This window comes from Otolemur garnettii, unplaced genomic scaffold (assembly GCF_000181295.1).
Source record: "Otolemur garnettii isolate 467f Iridium unplaced genomic scaffold, OtoGar3 scaffold00015, whole genome shotgun sequence".
NCBI lineage: Eukaryota > Metazoa > Chordata > Mammalia > Primates > Galagidae > Otolemur > Otolemur garnettii.
In genome coordinates this window covers 15,772,323-15,797,698 of record NW_003852410.1, presented here as the reverse complement: position 1 = coordinate 15,797,698, position 25,376 = coordinate 15,772,323, and the positions used below count along the sequence as shown (strand labels likewise).

Genomic DNA, 25,376 nt, shown 5'->3' with positions numbered 1-25,376 from the left:
AAATACCTGCACTCTTCATGCAGAAATTCAGTACAGATAAGCTGGTCCTAAAATACCTGCACTCTTCATGCAGAAATTCAGTACAGATGAGGAGCCGGTCCTGAAATACTTATTTGAACCATGAATGGCATTGAATGGCAGGCATGGGCAGGGACTATCTGTAGGTTCATGATCACTGATTGCATGTAAAAACAAATAAAAACACCAGAAATTGGCTATATATATATATATGTGTATATATATATGGAGTAAGATGGTTAAGTAGGTCCCATATGCAATAAGAAATTGTGCTTTTTGAACAGAGTGTGAAGAAAGGAGATGCTTTTTATTTCAGAGAGCCCAGGAAAAATCAAATTCTCAGATTAAAAAGGCCAACCTTGACTTTATTTTTATGATCAAAGTGCTCACTAAAATCACCATAGGCCTAGGTGAAAGCTTTAAACATTGAGGAGGGGCTTGCATACTTATACAAGAAAAACAAGGAGAGGCTTGCATATAGGATATTGGTTTCAATGAGGAAGGGCGAACGCCAAAAACAGTATAAGAACTAATCACTCACATAATAGATCACTGTGAGCAAAGCTCTCCTGCAGATGTTGGAGTCAGTGATCTAAGCCTCACACTTGGAAAGGTTGTGTGACTGGAGCCATGATATATAAAGTAAGACCCAAGTGCCAAAGTTATGATTTAGCCAAGCAAACGTGGCTGTTTTTGTTGGGTGGAAGAGACATTTTTTTCACTGAGCAAAGAATTACGGTAAACATCTGCTAACCATGACCACAGAAGAGGTGGTTGTTTTCATCCAAGGTCATTTTAAAGGAATAAATTTAATTAATAAAACCACATAGTAATAGTATCCAACCTTCCAATAACTCTGCTTGCCTGTATCCACAGACCTATTCATTAAGAAAGCACTTAATCGAGAAAGTTTCCCAACGTTACCATTAAGACTTCGTGAGGACCATGGATGTGGTGTAAGGATTTCCCATCCCAAGGGATGCTTGAAAACCCAAGTCGACTTTATTTCTTATCTCATTCCTCAGGCAGCTGTTTTCTAGAGGACTTTTTTGCTCTATTAGCAAGACTTTATTATGATACATATATTATTAGGTAACTAAAGCCCTGTTTTTAAAAGATGGAAATTAATGGGTTGAAAGCTTGACCTCACATATAAACCTCCCAGGCTGTGTCTCTCTGTCAAACTGCCTTGTTGAAAATAACTATAAGAATTAATATAATCCAGAATAATTTGGGTTTTTAAAAATTCCTTATTTGGTTCTTTGGGAAGGCATGGGGTGGCAGGGAAGCCAGCAGGAAACTGAATTATTCACGCTGATTGTCATTCAGATCCATCAAACTGGAGCTCAAAACATCACTTTGGCTTTGAATAACCAGCTGTAACTGCTCCAAAATGAGAGACACCCATAATTATCATTATTAAGTATTCCTTAATTAAGAAAAAATAATCAAATTCATAAAACTCCAACTTCCATTCTGGGTTAAGCAAACTTCTGCATCTGCCTTCAACATCAGGAGAGTCTTCTAGACTAGAAAAGCTAGTTTTACCTAAACTAGATGTTACTACTGAATAAAAATAAAGAACTAAAAGGTTTACTATTTCCATCCAGAATAACTAGAATATGATCAATCAATAAGACACTAAGTATGTGGAATAAAAAGAATATAGCGTCACGGGTGGCGCCTGTGGCTCAAAGGAGTAGGGCACCAGCCCCATATACCAGAGGTAGACTGTTCAAACCCAGCCCCAGCCAAAAAAAGTGCAAAAAAACCCCAGTATCCACAAGGGATACATTCCAAGGTTCTCAGTGCAGGCTTGAAATCATGAACTGTACCAAACCCTATGTATACTATGCTTTCTCCTATACATGCACACCTACGACAAAGTTTAATTTATAAACTAGGCACAGTAAGAGATTAAACAACAATAAAATAGGATAATCCTAACACTGTAAGTTATATGAATGTGGGTTCTCTCGCTCACTATCTTACTGGACTGTTCTCACCTATTTCAGACCATGGCTGACCACAGGTAACTAAGGAGATCAAAACTGTGAGTCAGGGCAGAATACTGTATTTCATTCTCTCGCTCTCATTTTTTCTTTTTTGAGACAGAGTCTTACTATGTCGTCCTCAGTAGAGTGCCATGGCATTATAGCTCACAGCAACCTCAAACTCTTAGGCTCAAGTGATCCTCTTGCCTCAGCCTCCCAAGTAGCTGGGACTACAGGTGCCTGCCACAATGCCCAGCTATTTTCAGAGACAGGGTCTAGCTCTTGCTCAGGCAGGTCTCAAACTCGTTAGCTCAAGTGATCCACCCACCTTGGCCTATTTTGCCTCTTTTGATTTCTCTATTTCCCATGGAACTAGAACGCAAAACAAGATTTCAGTAAGCTTATTGAAAAAATATTAAATTCATCAACTCCATTTAATCCAACAGTGACAATATGGGACAGAGTTCTAGTTGTTGGACCAACTCTAATGGCTGCTCAGGAGCCTACAAGTGGGAGGCCGTCCATGGTTCATCTTTTGTGCCTTCAGTCTTCAACAAATACCTATTAAACCCCTCACAGGCACCAGTTACAATGTTCAGGCTCGGCGCCTATAGCTCAACCGGCTAAGGCGCCAGCCACGTACACCTAAGGTGGCGGGTTTGAATCCCCAGCCCGGACCAACCAAACAACAATGACGGCTGCAACCAAAAAAAAAATGGCCGGGCGTTGTGGCGGGCGCCTGTGGTCCCAGCTACTTAGGAGGCAGAGGCAAGAGACTCGCTTGAGCCCAGGAGTTGGAGGTTGCTGTGAGCTGTAATGCCACGACACTCTACCCAGGGGGACAGCTTGAGGCTCTGTCTCAAAAAAAAAAAAACAAAAAAAAAACAATGTTCAGAGTGTATGTGTGTGTGTGAGCGTATGTATGTACTCACATGAGGGGTGTACCAGAAGTGGGAGGAAGGGGTGAGGCTCCATCCTGTAAATGTTAACTGATACTTGACAAAATCTGGGGTAGTTATTAATGTAGATTTCAGGGCTTGGCGAGTCTAGGAAATTATTCCATGTTCAACAATACTAAGAGTTATATGCTAAGAAATGAAAGGAGGAGATAGAAATAGAGCAGGCAAGCAAGTTGATACCCAACTGCCCTTAAGGGACAGTGAACATTAGACAAGAAAAAGACAACAGAGGGAGGCCCCGTCATATTTCACAACTGCCAATACCTTCAGCTGTAAAAGAGGGCCAGCCTAATGTAACCACTGAATCCCCCGAACACAGTCAAGATTCAGTTCTACAAGTAACTCCAATATCACAGGCCAGTGTGGCCGGGAGTAGAATATAACCACGTGCCACTACACAAATTATACTCAAGTAAAAATGTGACGCGTCCATCATATTTGTATAATCGAGGGATTAAAAAAGCTCTAATTTTCAAGCCGTAAAAGAAATTCCCAAGCTTTTAAGTATATTCCTAGTGAAAGAGAGTATGACAAATGTCATTAATTAAAAAAAAAAAAAAAAAAAAAACTTAGTCGGAAGAAATAATTCTTTCTCCCTTTTAAATTTCTTTACGAAATGCATCATTTTAACGTAATGCATTTCAACATACTTATCCATAAATGTAAATTTGTTTTGATAAAATGAAGAGCCTTCTAATCCAAATTGCACAGTGATGGTTTCTATGCTGATCTGTTATAACTTAGTAATCAGAGTTAACAGACTGCCTAATTAACCAAGTCATCATTTGCCAAGATCCAAATATGGGATGAGTTGTGGGCCAAGGAGAGAATATGATGGACTTGAAAATTATTAATTCAGGGAAGCAATAAAAGCATGCAGAGTTAAAGCCCTTTGCTAAATTCTCATCATCTTTAATATCTTTAATTTTTTTAATAAAATACATGTGAAAATAAAAACTACATCCATATAGGGCATGTGGAAAAATATTTTTTGCATCAACTAGCTAAGTGGACATGAGTAATTTTTAAGCCTTTCACAACTGGTAAGGTAAAAATCATAGATGCCTTCTGATTATAATGAATGACATCTGTGGGAGGCCTTAGTAGGTGCTAGCATCATACTCAAAATTTCATGTGGCTCAAGATGTTTATTCTCCATATCAACCCTAAGCCTTTGGAAGGTACTGTTTTTATTTGCAAGTTATCAGATAAGAAAAATGAAGTTTAGAATACTTTGTTGCCTCTACCCTCCCCATCAGAATGTATGAATAAACAACATCCAACTCTTTTAAAATTCTTAAAAAAGTGGAATAAAAAATTCTGTAATTTAACTTACTAAAATTTCACTCACAGGCCAGGCACAGTGGCTCACACCTATAATGGTACCATTCTGAGAGGCCGAGGTAGATGGACTGCCTGAACGCAGAAGTTTGAGACCAGCATGAGCAAGAAAAGGACCCTATCTCTATCTCAAAAACACGCAGGGTGGACAGAAAGTTAGTGTGCACAGTAAATCGCGCACAAACTTTATGTCCACCCTGTAGAAAAAATAAAAAGTACCAGACATTGTGGCAGAGGCCTGTAGTCTCAGCTACTTGGGAGGCTGCGGCAAGAGGATCTCTTGAGCCCAAGAGTTTGAGGTTGCTGTGAGCTATGACACCGTGGCATTCAACCCTGGGGTGACAGAGAGAGATTCTGTCTCAAAAACAAATTTTTTTTCCCCACTTACGGAGGCTTTAGCTACTCATTTATTATGTACTTACTAGGAAATAATAAACTGCAGTAATTTGAAAGATGCGTATGACTTAACTGTGCAAAAATCTTCAGCAGCAGCTTTTTATTTACATTATTTACATTGTTGACAAGACACGCAGCATTTTAGCAGGGCTAAGATATATTATAAGCCAATTTTCCCAGGTCATCCAAAAGCAAGAATCTAACATAGGGCTTAAACCTGCAGAAGAGATGCTGAGTCCACCAAAAGATCATTTTCTCTTCGTCACTTGACAACTCTACTCATTCTCTGAGGCCCTGGCCAGGTCATTGCTCCTGTGTGGCTTTCCAATCTCCCTTGCCTGACCCCCTCCCCAATCACATACACACAAACCATCAGTATTCTTGGAGTTTCTCTATCATCACATTATACTTGGCTTGTCTATGTGCAGATCTAAGCATGTTAAAATCAAGTATCTGACCATAGGACCTTATGAGGGATGGACAGTAAAGGGATGGCCGGAGAGAAGAATGAATAGTAGGAGGGAGGCAGGCAGTGAATGAACTCCAGGCACCTCGAGGACAGAGGCGTGGTGGTATTTCTGGGGTACAGGCTTCTTTCAAGGTAGTAAACATCACTGGAGATGTCTGAGTAGTAGGCACACAGCTTCACAGGGAAAATCTCAGAGATGATCCTCAGTCATGGTTAGCCAGACCACGTGGTATTTAAAGATTCTTTCCCCTACTCTGCAAACGCCATGCATCTATTGTGCATCGAGTAATATTACAGCACCTACACGGCTCACAGACACAGTCCATTTTCTCAGAATTCTACCTGCCTCCTCTGAAACCGGCACCCTTTTCCCCTACTCTCCACTGCCTTATGGAGGTCAGAGGCCACCCCCGGTTTCAGAGATGGGCACACGACTGACCCTAGACCCAGCATGACCCCTGCTCAGTCCTGCCGCAGCTGCAGAGTATTTCAGCCAAAGGCATACACCAGACCAATCACAGAAGCAAGAAAATCCACATTCTGTGACAGCTGCTAGAACTCTTAGGAAAAGATTCCTTTCTGCTGAAGTTGCTAAGAAAACAGATTCATAAAAGGGTATCCTGGCACAACCTGGGTAATGCCTCTGTCAATGAATCCCACATGGAGAGTACCACAGGCAGGAGACCAAGACCAAGACCTAATGGCGCAGTCTGAAACCCCTCGCTCCACATGTCCCCGTAGCTAATTCTACCTTCAGCTTTTCAACGTCATGAGCCAATTAATTCCCATTTATGCCTAAGGGGTCACTCAGACCAGAGACCTCATAAATGGTGAGCTCTGTATGTTAAAATCCAGATACATGAAAAGTGATCTTCTCTTTGTGTTAACAAGGAGATACTGATATTTCAACCCTTTAAGTAAAAATTACCTGTTGGCAGTCCCTTACAACTGGCCTTTACACATTTTATCCATACCTAATGGTTTACTAATATCTGAAGGTCAAAGTTCGTGGCACACAGCTTGTGAATCTGTAACTCTACCGACCACATAACTCTTAAAGGCCCTCTAACTCTTACAGCCAGTAATACCGCCAAGTACCCCCAAATCTTCACCCTGGTAAATAAACAGCTTTCTAGGTAAACGTTTCCAAGAACTAATAGAACATTCTGAACCTATTTTCCGGGAAAACACCCAGGGACAGGACTGATGCTTTGGGAAGGAGACCCTTCTTGCTTGCCACACTTTTTCACACAGGTGATTGAGTGGAACAAATCAATTATTGGGTGGTCAGAGGCCAATATGAAATAAAATGTAGGCTACAGAGATGAGGTTAATTAGAATAATGTACCAGAGAAAAATGACTCAAAGATCTAGAGAAAATGTCTTAACAGACACATTCAACTGGAGATAGAAGGATGCCAATTAAGTGGCTGTCCTTGTTCCTAATCATATTGGGACATACTTTTATTTCCCATAGCTCTTATATTAGCAAAAAGAATTAAAGCATTTTAAAAAGCCTAGTAAGATCAAGCAGGACCTAGTAGATGGTGCTGAAATCGGAAGGCCCCACACACAGTTTACAGGCAGTTCCAGAGAGAAAAATGTATACTAAGACAAAACAACGCCTGCAAACCGACACCTCGAGAAAATGCCTTTCATGAGGAAGACAGGCGACTACATGGTATAGTGATTAAGAGCCAGGGAACCAGAGGAAGGAGTGCCCGGGTTCAAATTCTAGTTTTGCTTCTTATAACAGAAGTCTGGGTAAGTCGTTTAGCCTCGCCATGCCTCAGTTTCCTTATCTGGAAAATGGGTTGTCTGGAAGATGGATTTTTAGAATGGTAATCACCTCAGAGATTTATTGTAACTTACCCAGTATCAATTGCTTAGAATCACGTCTAGCACACAGTAAGTTCTCAGGTAAGGCCGCTAACACAGGGTAGGCTTTTCATAAGCTAGAGTGCTCCTCTTAACTGTTGTTTGTCAGAATTTCTCAGGATTAGGTTTCTTGTGACTTCAGAAGATTCTACTTGCCCCTCTCACTACTTTTCCGGGGAAAGGGGAGAAACGCACATGTAGGATATTGGTGACGGCAGGAAATGCAACTTCTCTGAGCTACGTACATCTCCATAGGCTCAGGAGGCCTCAGCATCACATCTACGAGTAGAACCCGAAAGAAACTGCCATGCTTAGAAAGTGCGCCGGGCGCAGGAGAATGGTTGGTGTCACACTGAAGAATGACTGGGGACAGATACGGACAAAAGATGAGACATAGCTCCTCCCATCAGAACACCGAGAGCAAAAGGTTTTCTGGTCATGAGAGAGTCGTCGGTGAGAATTCAACCCCAGCATATCTTAACCAAAGTCGCCTGCCACTTACTTTCTGCACTCAGACCAGGGAGCAAAAATTTAAAACTTTTTTTTTTTTTTTGAGACAGAGTCTCACTTTGTCATCCTCGGTAGAGTGCCGTGGCATCACTGCTCACAGCAACCTCCAACTCCTGGGCTTAGGCAATTCTCTTGCCTCAGTCTCCCCAGTAGCTGGGACTACAGGCACCCGTCGCAATACCCGGCTATTTTTTGTTGCAGTTTGGCCAGGCCGGGTTTGAACCCGCCACCCTCGGTATATGGGGCTGGCACCCTACTCACTGAGCCACAGGTGCCCCAGCAAAATTTAAAACATTAATAGACAAAAAAACCCCAAACTCCTAACCTTTCCCACTGTATTGAGAGGAGAGTGCCAGGAGGGCTGAGTGACCCTGTCAAGCATCCCAAGTAAACAGGTTAATCCAGCCTCATATTACGTGGAACTGTTTCCCCTTCCACGAGTTATTATCTTAGTTTCTGAAACTCTATTTGGAAATGGGGTGTTACATATTTTTAGAGATGCAAAAAAGCTGGGTGTTAGTCACTCTGAAGACATTTATCACTGAATCTCCCTGAAGTTTTTTCCTGACTTGTTCGCTTGTACTTTGACGGAAAATTCACTAGATTTTATCATTATCATTTTCTTTCCTAAAAAGGATATTAGTAACCAAATTCGATGCCTTTAACTATAATTTAATCATGTCCTTTTATTTTTATACATTGAGAGGGTATAAATTATAAACTAATAAAAGAAATGACTATTTTAATTTCTTAAATAAACTATTCTTCTCTAAGTCATGTAAGCAAGCTTATGTGATTTGATATATTTCATTCTTCTCCACCAGAAAGTTACGTGATAAAGAAAGAGATAGGTCTCTCTCCACGCTTTAGCTTTTACATAACAAATTCACAATGAACACCCCATGTCACCCGCTGACAGGATGGAACAATATAGCAAAAATAACAGATCATTTCTTTAAGCAAGTAAAAGCAATCACTATTAACAATGAAAGATATTTATACCTAACTCCTTTCCAATTACACAGACTATAGTTTTCTATCAAAAAAGAAGTTATATGAATTTTCACGATAGATATATCAAGTATGTATACATTTTTAAAAAATAGAAAAGAATTTACAGGAAGTTTAAGACGCCCTTTATTGCAAGGCAGGAGATCGAACTAACTTTGATTATCTTAATAGCATAATGTATTGAAGGGGAGATGGGGGGGGGGGGTGAGGGAAAGGAGAAGAAGAAAAAAGAAAAGAAAATAGTGACGAATTCTCACATAAATTAGACTTAATTTTGACCAAAGCATATTACTTAAATGTTAATTTTTAATTCAACCTGGTTATATGTTGTTTAGGATATTGCACCCTCATTTATAAGTGAAATGTGTTTGTAAGTTCCCCTTTATAATAATATATTTTCTTTAGTTTTACTATTAGGTGTATCCAGATGAAATAGAATGATTTTGAAGTACTTCTTCTTTTTCTATTTTCTGTAAGATTTGGCATGATCTGTTTTTTTTTATTATCTTTTACTTTTATTTATAAATATTAGTTGTTTATTTTTTGAGACTTCGGAGAAAAAATAATAAGAAGTTAACTGATGACTCCATACTGATACTCTTTTTTTTTTTTTTAATGGGGGTAAGGGTTTTTTGTTTTTTTTTTAAAGACAGAGTCTCACTTTATTGCCCTTGGTAGAGTATTGTAGAGTCACAGCTCACAGCAACCTCCAACTCCTGGGCTTAGGCCATTCTCCTGCCTCAGCCTCCCAAGTAGGTGGGACTACAGGCGCCTGCTACAATGCCCAGCTATTTTTTGTTGCAATTTGGCTGGGGCCGGGTTTGAACCCACTACCCGGTATATGGGGCTGGCACCCTACTCGCTGAGCCACAAGCGCTGCCCCAATGCTACTTTCTTCGCATTATTATTATTATTGCTTAATATTTCGATGCAGCAATCATCTGATTTCTTTTCTGAATGTATTTATCTTGGTTCGTTCTTTACAAGGTTTTTGTTTCTAGTCCTTATCTTAAACATTGTTATTAAAGTTGTGAAGGCAAAAAGTGGAAACCTAATAAACACAATTATATGTTTAAAAAAAAAAAAAAAAAAGGGCAGCATCTGTGGTTCAAGGAGTAGGGTGCCGGCCCCATACACCGGAGGTGGCGGGTACAAACCCAGCCCCGGCCAAAAATTGCAAAAAATATATATGTATATACATAAATAAAATGAAATGGGCTTACAGGTTAAAAAAATTAATAATAATAATAATGTATTCCCAGTAAGGAGGCATAAGGACACCTCAGTGCCTCAAACTCAGAATTTCTGTGGTTTTGTATATGCGAGTCAGACTCCAAACATTAAGCCATCATAGCATTTGAGGTTTATAACTTGTATTATCTGCGACAGGTCATCCACATCTAACAGTCAACATGCTCACAGTAAAAATAAAACAGACTCTCCTTCCATTGCTTGTTCATGTTGTGCTTTTTAGGTCTAAAATTAATTCACCCCACAAAACAAGGGCAAATATAATCAGGAATCAAGGTCCTCTGCCATCTTTGACACCTGCAAAATGGAGACTGCAAGAAAGCTCAAGAAGATTTTGTCAGGGTAGCGCCCCACAGTCTCTGCAGATCCTTCTAAGTTACCAGCACTGTTGTTCTGTTCTAAGCCCTGTGAAAAGTGCAGCACACGCATCACCTATTTTAATCCTTGCAGTAACATCATGAGCCAGGTGATGTTATTACTGTGGCCTCAGGTAAGTAATCTGAATCCTAGAGAGAGAGACAATCATTTGTCCAAAAAGCCAGGGAATGAGAGTGCTGGGATTTGAGCTGGGAACCCAACATCCGCAATTAGCTGGCACCATCCACAATATGCTTTAGGCCTAAAGGGCAGGTGATTCTACGTTCATAGGGAAGGTGCTGCGTGACCCCTTCTGGATAAGACACACAGAGGATAGTTTAGAGAGGAAACTTTGCAGAGAAAATTCAAGGGCAGTATTCTGCTCCTACAACAAAGTTGATGTGCACAGCTCTTTTTTTAATTCTCTCACCCAGATACAGTCCTCTCATGTACCAAAGATTCATTGAGTTCTCAGGGAAATTTCCAAATGTACTGACTGATTCAACAAATGCTGACTGCGTGCATGCCCACTGGACACTGGGCACTGCTAACCATGGGAAGCCACACAGAAGACAGAGCCGCCCCTTGCTTATTACCTGGTAAACAGGTATATTCCTGACCGGACAGAAGCTGTGACATATGGAACAAAGAGGCTGGAGAAAGAATAATCAGAACGGGAGGTGATCAGCAAAGGCACGTCCACAAAGTCCACAAAGTCCATAACCAAAGTGAGCACTAAGGAGTGAGGAGGGAGCCTGGGAAACAAAGCAGTTCTTCCAGGCAGAGCTGCATGGTCTAGAGGCAAGGGGGGTTTTATGCATTTGAGCACAGTCATGGTATTTAAATAAAATCCTGGCAATCACATAGCAAAAGCTCAAATTTTCCAGGACTCTTTTGAACAGGCAAGATCTTCAAGGCACTAATTCTACATGGTGAACCTGATAAAAGCTGAGTCTAGGTCAGGTCGATGCTTACCGCACTGACAAAGGCTGGGGTCAATCCCCCCCAAGACCATATCAGTTCTGTGACGGGGTTCAGTGTCAATGAAACTGTCACTGCAGACTCTCAATTATAGGTGGTGTGACTCTTATTCATCTCACTCAGCAGTCCTCAAAAACGCAGGGGACAGCCACAGTTACATGGTTGCTGCTGTTTCCCAATATTGAGATGCGTTGCCCACCAGGCCATCCTTGAGTACTGCTGGCAATCTTTGTCACAGTCATGCAGTAGCTTCTGTGTACACATGGCACTGTTCTTTGAGGGCCACTCCCAAAAAGATCTGTGGGGGAACAGTACCTGTTCTGCAGAGTCAGCATAGAGGCAGGGACAGGGTTTGAGATGGTAGAGCATTAGCCTGCACGAGCAAAACCCTACAGTTTCAGATTATCATCAGCAATACCAACTTGAAAGCAGTTAGTGAATTCTGCTTACAAGGCAGGCCTTGTTGTCTGACTAAGTAAAAAAAAACGGAATAAAAAAAGAAAGGCATGCCTCTCAGGAAACTGTCAAAACAGGACCCAGAGACCTAAGCTCTGCTAGCAGGACTGGTCCAGTTGTATACATGGCTGTAGGTGTCCTTCAAGATGGGCATCAGGGCCACCTCTCAAGGTGCTGCTTGAAATTCACAAGGGAATCCCAGGTGAGATGCAATGGCCTGTGAAACAGCCACCGTGAGTGAAGCAGCCCCAGACAGGGACTTCCTCCATATCCCCTGCCGGTGCCCAGCACAATGCCGGCATTATTACCTACCAGAACCTCAGCTAAGAACTTCACAAGTTACCACCTCACTAACTCTTCACAACGGGTTAGCTTCTATTTTTATCCACATTTCCCATATAAGGAGGCCATGGCCCAGAAAGGTTAAGTAACTTGCCCAGGATTGCTCATCCAGGAAGTGGAAAAGGTGGAATTTGAGTCTAAGCTGATCTAACTTCAAAGCAGACACTCTTAACCATGCTGCTGTCCTGTACCCACAGCAAGTATTCAATAAAAGTTTCTGAATGCATCGGTTACCGTATGTTTTATATCACCTATCACAGGCTGGGAAGTTTCATTCTATTCATTCTATGACACAGACACATTCACAAGAATAACTTATAGCCCAATCTGCAATAGAAAACTTGGACAGGGGTAGCTCACTTCCCCCCTCCCAATCCCAAGGCAAGTCTTTGGCAGAAATAAGGAGAGCCGCAAATCACAAAAACGAAGGGTATCAGATAGTTCTGTCTTGTCTCTGAACCTTTCCATGTAAGAATGGAGGGATAGTGCAAAAGCTGTCAGTGACATCCCCTGCACATACTGCGGAGCAGAGAACTGGGTGGGAGTCCCCATATTGCTAGGACCTGATGTTGATACTTAAGCCTTAACAAAATCATCTTATACCCACATGAAAGAAACCATTAGCATATTAAAGAGTTTAAATTCTGCTTTATAGCTCTCTTGAGAAAGAAATGTATTTCTCAGATTTGCCATGGCACTTTCAGTAAGAATGTTATGGTCCTAAAGTATCTCTGCTAAGAATCTGATAGGCTGAAAGTCTAACAGATAAAATGCCTACAAGACACAAGTCAATAGGAGGCACAAAGCATTCATTAAAAATTAAAAATAAATTAGGTAAGAAAAATAGACATCTAAATTTTCTGTAAAGATCTACAATTGTTTCTCGGTAACCATATACCTTTTCTCCTTCAGTATTAGAATTCACCAAATTGACCACGTCTAAGGATACGCTTCCTCGGTGCCCTTCTGAGTTAGGGTCGGTTAATAGGATGCACAGAGAAGTCCCTGGGTAAGGCTCCAGGGAAAGCACTTTAAAACAGTCCACATCAGCCAGGAGGGCTACTTTTTTCTCTTGCATTTCTCCCTGTTATTTTCAGGCTGTAGAGGCAAAGGCTGGAGAGCCAGCAGCTACAGTGTGACCTGGAGGATGAAGCAATACCCCTGACCAGGAAGACGGAAGGAACAGACTGCTTTCCCCCAGATGCCTTTGTAAGAGAGAATGTCCAATTTTTACACTTACATAGTTGCATCTCTATTTATCAGAAACAATTCCTAACTGAGGTACTGATATGAAAACATGTTTGAAAACCACTCTATATAATCTTTTCTGTGAAGAAAAAAAAAAAAAAAAGACTAGAAAATTCATGAATTGGGATTCTGATTACCCCTTGATTCCCAAAGCTGTTTGTTTAACTAAGACCTTCCTTCCTAATTAGTACTAGTGGTGCAGGGAAGTGTATTTGTTGAGCCTGTCTCCAAGTTTTGACATGCAAAACTTGTGAAATTCAAACATACTTGTAGACATCCGCAGCACTATTATTTATTAAGGCCTACATTAAAGGTGGAAGATCTTACAGCACCTCTCAGATTCTTATGATTAAAGGAAATCTAATCGTTCTTCATTGGCATTTGATCTTTAGCCTGCTATAATCTACCAGGATATCCCCTCGTCCATATTTGATACTAAAAAAGAAATTTCAACAGCTTGTCTGTCAACCATAAAACAGAAGGTACGTATAGACAAACCACATTACTCAGAAAATCAGAGCGCCTTCCCCCCACTCATTTAGCTCCTGAAAGCCCAATGTGATTGAAAAGGTGAAGCAGGCATATTCCACCAGGTGAACCAGAATGACTGTAGAGCCCAGCATGACACTGGTAATCAGTTTCTAAATTCTCAAAGTGCTTTCACATACATTATATCTGTTTTATCCTTACAACATCTTCCAAAGTAGTTAAGGGCAGGTATTTTTCATTCCCGTTTCTTCCAGATAAATGGCTTGCCCAAGGTCAGAGGGACAGGCAGCAGAGAGGGGTCAGCTTCACAGGTCAAATGACCCCCCTCGGATGCATCAGATCAAAGGGCAGCAAATCATAGCACTCAGGCCAAATGTGGCTCATAATCCGTTACTGTAATAAAGTTTCGCAGGAACACAGTCACACCCATTTGTTTGCGTATCATCTATGGCTGTTTTTGTGCTGTAACAGTAGTAGTGACTAGTTTCAAAAAATGGCTGTATGGCTCTTGAGAATGCCCTTAACAAATGAAGTTTGCCAACCTCGGCATTAGGCCACCTTCCCACAGATACGATCCAAGTTATGAACCCCGTTCTTAAAAACAATAAAACCATCACGCAGGGTAGCTATTATTCATATGCCTACTAGCTTTGGAGGCAGTCCGTTATCCTCCCCGGATTAATACTGCCTGTTGCCGGCACAGGGGGATGGTAATTTTTAGGGAGTACACAACACCAATGGTGTTTGGCACTTACCCTGAAATGTTAATGCGTCTCACAGCCATAAAAAGCCGGGGGTCACTGGGTGGGGGCATGCATAATGCCACGGGACTGCAACACACAGGGGGATACTGAAAGCAAAAAAGAAAAGAAGACGTTAAGTGAGAAGGCGAAGTGTGATGCTCCAAACCCGCACAGATCCGTGAGCCTCACGTGTCCCCTGCTGACACAGCATCCTTGCCCTCAATATACAAGCCTGTGTCTAAGTGTCTCTATTATCCTTTCTTCACGAGTCTAAATTATAATTTCGCTACAAGTGTTGGTCTTTTAGCTATTTTCACTGAACACAGTAGAAGCAACAAGAGGAAATAAATACACAGACACAGGCACCCCTACAAAACAGACCAGCTCTCTGCTGCCAGCGAGACACAAATCTTACTTCCCAGTTAGCAACTCTTTCTTCAGTTGCAGTTCAGATACGGGAGGAGGTTGTGACACAGCCTTCTCATGGGAACAGTGTGTGCATGTGCTGAGCCTGCGAGCTCTCGTGGCTTACTCGAGTTATTAGAATATTTACCAAACCTAATTCCAAGTAAGTTGAAGCTGCTGACAGATAAGTCAACTCCTCCTCAAGCACTTTCAGAAAGTTTTTGTGAATAGCTGTCAATAGCAGGGTATCACATGCCAGGGTCTTTCCTCACATAGATCCTTGAGAGAATAATGCCATCTATGCTGCCCTCAAGATTACAGAAGGGACTCTGTCTAATCCAGAAAAATAAAACTACAGAATGAGTAGAAAGCATGAGCCCTCGGGGAAGGGCGGGAGCGCCGCTCTCTTTCAGTAGTAAATTCAGGCAATCCTCTGTGAACCTGTGCGTTTTCTAATCTAATCAGATGGAGAAGTTGAAACTAAAAAGGAGATACATGAAGTTTTATGATTTGAATAGGCACCTATCTCCGGAAACTATGTGGTTGTCTGTCTACCAGAACTCAGAAGAGAGTTAAGAACGAGATGGTGCCCCCGGTGGGTGCCTCTTCAACCGATGAGATCGATTCAGAATACATTTGTCCAGACTGTGTTTTCTAGGTATCAGCTGCATGAACTGTTAGCCAAATACATCACGGCTTCAGAATCTTCATTCTTACATGGGTTAAATGTGCTGTGCTAGCACTTTTTTCTCTAAAATAAGGCAGCTTAAGAGTCTGATAGGAATGCATCAAAAATACATTTTAAGTTAATTTCAGTTGGCAAAGGCTGTAATCGTTCAAACTTAATTGGTGAACTCATTAATGAGCAACTGCCATGACAAGAAAGGGGACCATTGTCATCAACTTATCAGCGCAGTGAGATAACCAAGTTAATTATGTTGTTTTCAATGGACTTACACTTGCTTCCTTTTAGATTCTACATTTCCAAACATTTGTTCTGACACCCCATGTGTTTCCTCCTCTTAATAAAAAACTATCAGCTATGGACTCTTCAAGGAAAAGTCGGCAGATCACAGCTCTCACATGTGGACAAGGCAATTGAAAAACTTTTCTGCCTTTATTATCTACTTGTAAAATGTTATAAGCCTGTAAACTAGCTAATTTATGAGCCGTGCTAATAATTTGCTCACACTTGAACGCAGGTTTTGCAAACACAGTTTCCGGGGATGTAGGAGGATAATTTGTAGGTCCAGCTTTTCTCCTAAGGGGACACTAACTAATTTGACACAGTAACATGACATTGATGGCGGGACACACTAATGACCATCCTCCAAGACGGGGCTGTCAGCCTGTCGTTCCAGTGAGAAACTGGACTGTTTCACTGCTGCTCGGGACTCCATGCTCAACTAATTATTCAGACAGTGGCATTAATGAGAGCCCTTACGTTTATTTTCAACATACTAACCAGTGCTTAGCTTCCATTTGTCTGATATGGTCACTGATTAAAATGTGTTTCATGAATAGCAAATTTGAACTCTCTAATATAACAAAGAAGCACCGGAGAAAATAAGGAACAGCTGACTGGAAAACCAACCTTGTCAACTCAACTTGTTTTTTGCCTCCTGTATCATCAAGGACAAAGTGACAGGTAGTAGGAAAAGCCATGAGTGCGGGGGGGGGGGGAACTATTTTTAATTACACATGCCTATGGACAAGCTTGATTTTGGATCACAATATGGTCAGGGGCAACTTCTGTCTCAAATAAACTTCACCAACTTTATGATATGGAATGAAGTTTTTTTTGTTTTTTTTTTTTTATGGTTTGGGATTCATTGCGGATACAAAGAATTAGGTTACACTGGTTGCATTTGTTAGATAAAGTCCCTCTTACAATTGTGTCCTACCCCCAAGGGATGTCCCATACACCATCACACCTCCCACATCCCTCTCTCTTCCCCTCTCCCCACTCCCTCATTCCCCCAGCCCCCTCCCTTGTATTAGCTCATCTACTGCCCTGGAATGAAGGGTTTTTAAAGTTAGTTTTTCCATAGAATGACCAAAATCTTGCCTTCATGTGTTTTCCCAGTATTACAAAAGTCTGATGTTTGATTAAATTGTCTAAAACAATGATCTTCACATACATCAATAAATGCAGTTGTGTTTTTCCCAAATCTATTATAAAACTATCCACTGAGAGGTTTTTAAAAAGTGGGGTTTTTTTAAATATCCTTTTATACATCTTGTTTCTTGTCCCCTAAACCTTGGAGTCAAGGTCTTGTATTTTAAATTTCCATTTTAGTATGATAAATTTTGTCCTTTGTTTTATAGTGATTATAATCCCAAAATATTTATATAATCACAAGTTAAAATGAATAACTTTTTTAAAAGGTATATTGGACCTATCAAAGACATTGGAAAACTGAAAATCCTCTCAATATGGTTCATTGTATTTAACCTCAATTCAAATTAAATAACCAATAGTATTTCAACAAATGCTCTATCTGCCATCATGGATTAAAAATTCTACTCAATACCATGTATGGCTTCCATGTATGGATTTTATAAAACAGCAAAATAAATATGAGTCCATGCAATGAAAATGTCACTGCAAGCAACATTTCTTAAGTATATATTTCTAAACTTACTCAGAGATAGATCTGTAATTTTAGAACACCAAAATGCCTAAATGGCATACAACATGTGGGAAGCAGATTCAGACTGCAAGCTAATTTTTTAAATATATTTAAACAAGTATCAAGATAAATTGTTCCCAACCAGCATGACGGTTTTTGAATGCTGCTCTTTCCATGGGTACCTGTTACAGACAGGTTCTCAGCATCTCTGGGCAGTATGTGTGTGGCAAGCATTTCCCCTCCATAATTATCCAAGAAATATGGTCAGTCTGCGGCAGGGACTGGCTAAATGCTGACCAAGTCCATTTCTTCTTTCTGGACACACAGCTGGAATGTATCTTTAAGCATCCCTTATAGTTAGGTTGGGCCTTGTGACCAAGTTCTGGCCAAAGAGTTGGAGTATGTGTTTCATTCTGATCAGAAAACTCCCGCACCGTCCCTAATACCTTCTGTCTTCCCTTAACTGTGGGCCCAGAGATACCATGGAGAACTTCTAGTTCCTGAGATAGTGAGTCCAGTCGTACAGAACGAGCCTGGGTCCCGGAGAGACCAGGTGGAGTCGAGCCACTGCTGCCCTGTTGCCACCAACCAGCACTACACCATGAGGCGCCCAACAAATAAACCTGCAGGGACGTAAGCCTCTGAGATTCCGGAATGTTTGTTACAGCTGCCAGTATCTCATATCCACATATGGGGAGGTTTCTAATTTCTCCCTGGCTCCCTGGCTTTTACTCCCTGAGTCTCCAAGCAACCCTGAGTAAGTAGAAGAGCTCCAAGTGTGGGGAGATTTCTGCTGATGTTCCACTGCTGTGATTACTGGCTCCTCTAACTGGGCTAAGGGCAGAAGAGGGACGGGAACCCACAGCTAAAGTATTCTGAAATCTGTCAGGCACGTCTTTCCCTCCTTAACCTTCCCATCGCCCGGTGGAGACGCTGGAGTCCCGTTTTCTAGATGACAATACTGACCTTCTAAGAGGTGAAATATAAGCAAATGCTACACAATATTGATCCGTATTCTCTTACTTGAATGCCTATTGGAATTTAATTTTCAAACTTCATAGAAAACATGTATTTTTAATTACAACACTTTTGGCTGTTGCTTATAAAAGAAAAAACTCTATGACATCCACACATTTAATACATTTTCAGTAAAATGTGTGAGGGGAAAGTGTCAAGTTGAAATGCAACTGGTACAATATCAGGAATGTCTGTAAAGGTTTTGCAAAACTAGCAACAAAAGTGATGGGCCTCAGATGTTCTTTGTGATGTAAAAATAAAGTCATATTTCAAACAAAATAAATGTGCATTGAGTAATCAATGTTTTAAACATTTTTACATTCTTAATGTGATAGCTGTTAATACATTTTACTCTATTTTAGTCATATTTTAGAACAGGGTTGGCAAACTTTTTCTGTAAAGGAAAATATAGTCACTATTTTAGGCTCTGCAGCCCTAAGTTCTCCAATCCAACTAGTACTCCATTCTTACCACTGGCAGAGAGCGCAACCAGACACAACCACACATAAACGAAGGGGGTATAAAGGCGTATGGGTGTGTTCCAAAAAGACACTCTGCTGGATGTGGCCTGATGATCATAATTTTATAACATGTGTTCTCAAATATTGATGGGGGTTTCCATATTGACACACCACACATTATAATTTTTCCTCTGTAAAATAATGGGAAATGGGCTCTGGTTAGCATTTTCACTCAGGATATCTAGTTGCCAGGAAAGGGTTACTGACTTAACAGGAAGAAGGGTTAATTTGTCCAAGATTCAAGAGATGACAGTTGGCAGGTTCAGCCTCCGCTGGAGGTTATCACCCTACTACCCAGTATATTTTTTGTGACAGAGTCTCACTCTGTCACCTTGGTAGAGTGCCATGGCATTCTACCAGCCTAGCTCAGAGCAACCCTTGGGTTCAAGTGATGCTCTTGCCTCAGCCTCCCAAGTAGCTGGGACTACAGGCACCCACTACAACACCTGGCTAACTTGTCTATTTTTAGTAGAGAGGGGTCTTGCTCTTGCTTAGGCTGGTCTCAAACTCCTGATTTCAAGCAATCTACCCACCTTAGCCTCCCAGATTGCTAGGATTATAGGTGCGAGCCACCGTGTCAGCCCACTGCCCAGTTCTTTCCCCCAAGTCATGACACCTTCCCACAGGCTCACGAGCCCACACAAAGTGCTTACTGAGATGCTGTGCACAGAAATCCAAGGAATACCTGTAACAAGAAAGAGCTGCAGAGCCAAGCCCTGTATTACAGTAACATAGGTAACAGTTACCTTACAGTGATCTCATAGTAAGGAGTTTTTTTAAATAAAGAAGCAAAACAAATAATATGTAGATTTTAATGACACTGGAAGAATGACTCCTGAGATGCCAGAAATGACATCCCCTGAAAGTTTAAAAATCAGGCATAAAGTTTCCCTAAATTAGTACCAAACAGCTTTCTTGGATTTAGAGATGTGCTTTGCTGACTGATCTCAGAGTAGGAGCTATGTGTCCAGTGACTGAATATGCCAGCAACCATGTATTGAATATATTATTCCCCCATTATTCTTTCAAGCATGTATGCCACTGAAATGACAGTTGGTTCACTTATTTTTTTGCATAGCAAAACTCAGAGACAAACACGCATACATGTTTCTTTTTAACTGGAATTTAAACAAATTCCAGTTCCTTGTTAATGTTTTATTACAACAGTTAAGTGTGCAAGACATAAAATGGATACATTTATGAATGTGTTTTACATTAAGTGTCAATTAAAACAGCCAAAGCCGGCAAAGGATAGTCCAGTCTGACAAAGAAACATTTTATAGTCATTAAAAATGATACTAGGAATGGGGAAATGTGTGCAAATGCTTGTTATAATGTGACATGAAATAAGATAGAAAAATTTTATCTAGAGTAATTCTCAACTGTACAAAAAAGTAGGTGGCAAGGAAGAGCAGAAAAAATAAAATTAACAGTGCTTGCCTTAGAAGAATAGGATTATATTTTTTGTTTAGGACTTTTTGTATTTTCCAGATTTTCCAAAACAAGGCCATCCAAAATATTGGTTATTCAATTTGAAAAAGTAGTTGTAACTTCAAAAAGAAGCAATCTTCTGCACAGTTGTCATCATTTATTAATGGCTCTTGACTGTTTTTTTTTTTTTCCAGACTAGAAGTGTCTTGAAAGCAGAGACTCATGTTATCTCTCATGCCCCAAGCATGGTATGTAGGGTGTCTTATACACTCAATTAACATTCCTTGAAGCAAGTGAATAGACCACCTTACTTTTTATAAGTCCCCTTAATGAGATTCCATAAATAAATTAAATTTTTATACTTTAAGCCCTTAAAAGAAATTAAATAATTTTGTTTAAAGAGGTTGATTGCTTGCGGATTATAGCTGTAAATAAATTGCATTGCTTGGTGCAAAATCATTCTTTCTCCTCTTTCGTTTTTCCATGATGGCACACAATAATTTGTCTTTTAATAACTTCAAACAATTCTGAGTCATTTGCTCATTAAAAAACAAAATACATCTTGATCACGAAGCTTGGCATTTCATAAATATTTACCCCCAAGTGCACTGCCTGCTTTGAAGCTGAGATGGTAAGCTCCTGATTGACAAGCAACTTCTGTGCAGAAGACCTCTCATGGCAGCTGGGAGAAGGGTACCATGCTGCCTTTTCACCTCTCCTCTCCTGGGGAAGCTCTTCCCCAACAACCAAAAAGCATGATGTGATCAGCATTCATTATTGTTTCCCTCTCATCCTTGCATCCTCTCTGTGGCTCCCTAGAACCCAGGCACAGACACCAAAAACGGTCCATGGCTTACAAGGTTCTGCGTGTACTGGCTCTGCAGACCTCCCTGGCCCCCTCGCTTAATGACATAGCTCCACTGGCCCTGTCAAGCATTTTGTTGAGCCTTCATGCTGTGCTGGAAGGATGGCAGAGAGGGACACTGAGGGCTAGATAAAGATTTCAGCTTCTCTCCTAAGAACCACCATGATCAGCAAGGCGGTGAGAGAAAAGCCTCATGGAATAAACACTCTATTATACTTTTCCTCCATTTAACGTATCACGATTTCCCACACTTGCTAGGTGAAAAGAAACAGTTTAGTAAACAAAACAAATTCAAGTCTTAAAATCAACTTCAGTTCTCCCCAAAAGACGTTACCACTTGTCCATCGCGAAGCCACTAATGGTGGCAAGTGGAAAAGCACTGGGTAATCCTCAGCAACGCCACTGAACTCTTTAACCTGGAGTTGTCAACTCTCAGAGTAGAGGAGAAAAATAGTGCCAACTGCGAAACACACACGGGTCCTGCCACACGAGAGCCCATCTGCCTGGTGTCAGACTAACGCAGCACTCGGGGTCCAATACTACAGCTGATGGCCACGTCTGGGTCATCACAAAATTGGCCTGCTAAATCCCACAGAGGAAGATGGGCTCCAAGTTGGGATTTAAACAAAAGACATCCACTTCTTGCCATGCAAAAATTCAGGGTATTTATTAATAAGCAGGCTACACAAACAGAAGGTGTTCTTCCTGACTATCAAACTCCAGCAGCCAAAACCAAGTGATACACCGTTTGGAACTATCTCAGCAGAACTAATTCCACTTTACTTTCTTCCTCCTACGCACACAGGAAGATTTACATTTCTAATTCCATCCCACATTTGTTGGCATTGACCACAGGAGTGGTTCCTGGTCAACAGGGTCTCACCTAGCCTCAGAGACCCCACAGCAAGGACAAGACGGAGAAGGTTCCACAGACTTTTACCGACATGAAGGGAGCATAATGTATTCCATTTTTACATTAAGCTACCAAAATTCTGTGTTGTCACAGTAGCTAGTACAACCCATTCTAAGATAGTTTGTATGTCATTAAACCCTTGTTAATATACTTCAAGCAAATAATTATTTCTGGATTTGTCTCCACATCTCCCATGGTGAGCCCACGGGACCATGTCTTAATATTCTGCATATCCTCCATTTATTATTTATGCATTTATTTATTTACTTAGGAGACATAGCTCACAGCAACCTGAAACCCCTGGACTCAAGTGATCCTCCTGCCTTAGCCTCCCAAATGGGACTACAGAAGCCCACCATCACAGCCAGCTAATTTTTCTATTTCTAGTAGAGATGAGGGTCTGGTTCTTGCTCAGGCTGGTCTCCACCTCCTGAGCTCAAACTATCCTCCTGCTTTGGCCTCTCAGAGTGCTGGGATTATAGACATGAGCCACCAAGGAAGACTCACCACATCTTCCAAGAACTGACCACTGCTATACAGAATAACAGATGACCAATCCAGGAGATTCAGTGTTCACTCAACAGAATCTTTCTCAGTACTGACCACATACCAGACACTATGTGTGAAGCAAAATATAGTTTGCAAATGAGACAAATGAGGTTGCTCCCTCATGGGATCTACTCTACCAGGATGCACCAACAAAAGTAAGTGGGAAAGATTCAACAGAGATGTAACCTACACACACGAGGTCAGAAAAGGCTTCATGGAAGAAATGATCTGCAAGGCTTTAAGCTAAAGGTGTTGGGCAGACGGGGCTGGGTGGAGGGTGAGCGGAACAAGCCCAAGATTCTCCAAAGGCGCGGTTAGTCAGAGCAGATGAGCAAGCATAAATAACCAGGCCTGAAAATAATCCGTCTTCTGCCTTCTACAATGACTTTAAAAATATAACTTGGGAGTGTCAGGGCTCCCAAATCAAAAACGAGGCCAAATGTATTGAGCAATACAGAAATGAAAGAAAGCAGAGTGTGACAGCAAAGGGTCTCCACGGTGTAACTGAAGACAAAAACACCTTCCTACCACCAACAGGGAGAAAGGAGTTATTCACACGAAAACTGCTTTTCTAAATTATCTTAGAAAATAGTAGCAAGAGAAATGACATTGCCTCGGTTCACAGACCACAGCACTGGTCCATCTTAAAAATCCACCAACTTCCTCCTTCATAAATATCATCATTATCTCTCAAAAACAAGGTTGGCTTTGCTTATTCTTTCACTCACAAGCCCATGAGGAAAGAGCAGATGAGGGTGGAAGGGCCCAGGGTCTAGTCAACATTGGGTCACCACTTAACTAGACCCCCTGACCACCTCCTGGGATCCGGAGTGCTCACCCAGTGCCTTTCCAGCACTAAAATCCTATCAGGGGCTTCTCAAACTTGAATACTCATCACCTGGAGGGTTGATTATAACAGGACTACCAGGCCCCCTACCCCACAGATTCTGCCCTAAGGCTGCAGAGAGGCCAGAGGATTTAAAGGCCTCCCGAGTTCCCAGCTGCTGCTGCTGCTGGCGCAGGCACCACACTCTGGAGCACTAGGCCTGCAGCTGGCTTCACTGTACATCGCACCCCATCTCCAGCCAGGGGAGGGTCTTCTCCTGCATCCTGCACCAGCTGAGTCTGTCTCAGGAGTAGAGACTGGGGTTCCTTGCCCAGCCTCAGAGAACCAGAACCTTATCCTCTCTCGCAAGGAAGCCTGATCCCAGGAAACCACCTGAGACTGCACCCACTCCCCAGCAGCAGCCCCTGAGCAGAAGTCACCGCCCTCCATTCCTGTCCCTCAGTCTCTACATAAAATCCCGCTTTTTGCTCTGGTGCTCAGGGTGTCGCTGGCATCCTGAAGCCCTCTCACACAGCCTCACTCCTCCACCTCCGTCTGCAGAGCACACTGGTCTTTCAGCTCCCACGCCACAGGAGATCCATTCCTAACTCGGAGGCTGGCCCCTCATCAGTCCCTCTGCCTGGAAGGTCTTCCCCCCAGCTCAGGGTAGGAGGAGCTCATTCTCAATCAATCTTTAGATCTAAAATTCATCTTTTAGAAGAGGCTTCCCCTGACCAGACTATCTAACCGGCTTTCCACTGGCGATTTTCTTCATAAATCTTCATAACCTGCAGGCATATTCTTTCCCTAGCTTCCCTCGCTCTCTGCTTCCCTCTAGTTACTAGAAGGCAAACTCCATGCGAGCAGGGCCTTGGTCCATTTCCTGTGTCTTGCTATGCACTCCTCCTCCTGCACCCACAGCACAATGACTGTCACACAGCAGGCACTCAACAGGCACTCGCTGAATGCATTATTAAGTCTAGTCATTCTGTGCCATGCCTCCATTCTTAAAAATGCCCAGAAAAAAAAAAAAAAAACATCATTTGAAGCTATAATAAGCAACAAACTCCAGAGTGATTTGCAACTGTATATTTGGGTGGAGGGAGGGTGATTGGAGGGATCACTTCTATGGTTTATCTTACGAGGCTACAAGTGAATCCTTCTAAGAGTAGAATATAAACGTCTTAACACAATAACTAAGAAAATGACATAAAGGCTATGTTAACCAGTTTAATGAAAATACTTCAAATTGTATATGAAAACACCACACTGTACCCCATGATTTCATTAATGTACACAGCTACCATTTAAGAAAAAAAAAAAAAGAACAACAACAAAAAGATTACAGAGACGACACATCTATGCTGAAACATCATGTATCAGAAATTGAAGCTGCAAGAGATTCTCCCTCGTGTTTCAACTCATCCTGGAGCGGCCCACCCGGTTCTCTCCAAGCCATCTCCAGTCCTTTCTGCAAGGTGATATCCGTAACTTGAACTTCTTTCTAATGTCACTCACGCCTGCTGCCAGGTGCACAAAGAAAAGAAGGTACTGAAGTTCTTCGCAGGCTGAGTTCTTCCACCCTGGACGACCCTGAAAAACCACTTGTAAGTGCTCTATGCTAACCACAGTTCGTAATTTTGTCACAGGTGCTTGACTAAAAAGGGGACGAAGCCTTTTAAGATAGTTCACTCATATTATGTCACTGTGTGTATTCCACACCACACCTAAAAGCCGACAAAATCCTTTCTCTCTATGCCATGCCAACCAGGA

At 41.6% G+C, this 25,376-nt stretch overlaps 1 protein-coding gene across 4 annotated transcripts in view; it reads right to left on the bottom strand.

Moving 5' to 3' along the window:
- FOXP1 (forkhead box P1) overlaps window positions 1–25,376 on the bottom strand; it is a 610,533-nt gene that overhangs the window by 377,236 nt on the left and 207,921 nt on the right. For all 4 annotated transcript variants that reach the window (XM_023510637.1, XM_012802528.2, XM_012802529.2 and 1 more), the window contains exon 4: window positions 14,456–14,550. The gene's annotated coding sequence lies outside the window, so the exon portion shown is untranslated. The remainder of the gene's footprint in view (window positions 1–14,455; window positions 14,551–25,376) is intronic.